Below are 434 nucleotides of genomic sequence, written 5' to 3'. Positions count from 1 at the left end.
GGAGGGGGCGGGGCGCCAGCTTGGGTGCGGGGGCGGTCTTTGGAGCACGTGGCCTAGCCGATATGGCCCGGCCCCCACCTCGAGAGGCCTGTCTCGGAGGCCTGGGGCTCGAGGTCCTCTGCGGGGTGAGGAGCTGCTGCCCCTTGGATTCCTGTGTGGGGCCTGCGCCTGCTGCGTCTTACGTTACCTGTCGCACCGTTGACTGGGAATTTTGCAATTGAAACAAGTCACGTGTGCAGAGCTATTAGCGCACGAGTCACGGGTGAATTGTACCATCAGTCGCAGGTAAAGTTATTGAACTAGTCATGGGTGAATCGCACCATCAGTCACATGTGCAAAGCCATTATGACACTAGTGAGTGAATATCACCATCAGCCATGCGTGCAAAGTCGCTATTACACTAGTGGTGGGTGAATCGCACCATCAGCCATGTG

Source organism: Gavialis gangeticus, unplaced genomic scaffold, assembly GCF_001723915.1.
Source record: "Gavialis gangeticus isolate Ggan-Ray unplaced genomic scaffold, GavGan_comp1, whole genome shotgun sequence".
Lineage (NCBI taxonomy): Eukaryota > Metazoa > Chordata > Crocodylia > Gavialidae > Gavialis > Gavialis gangeticus.
The sequence above is the reverse complement of the archived record's forward strand: the minus strand, read 5'-3'. Positions refer to the sequence as shown.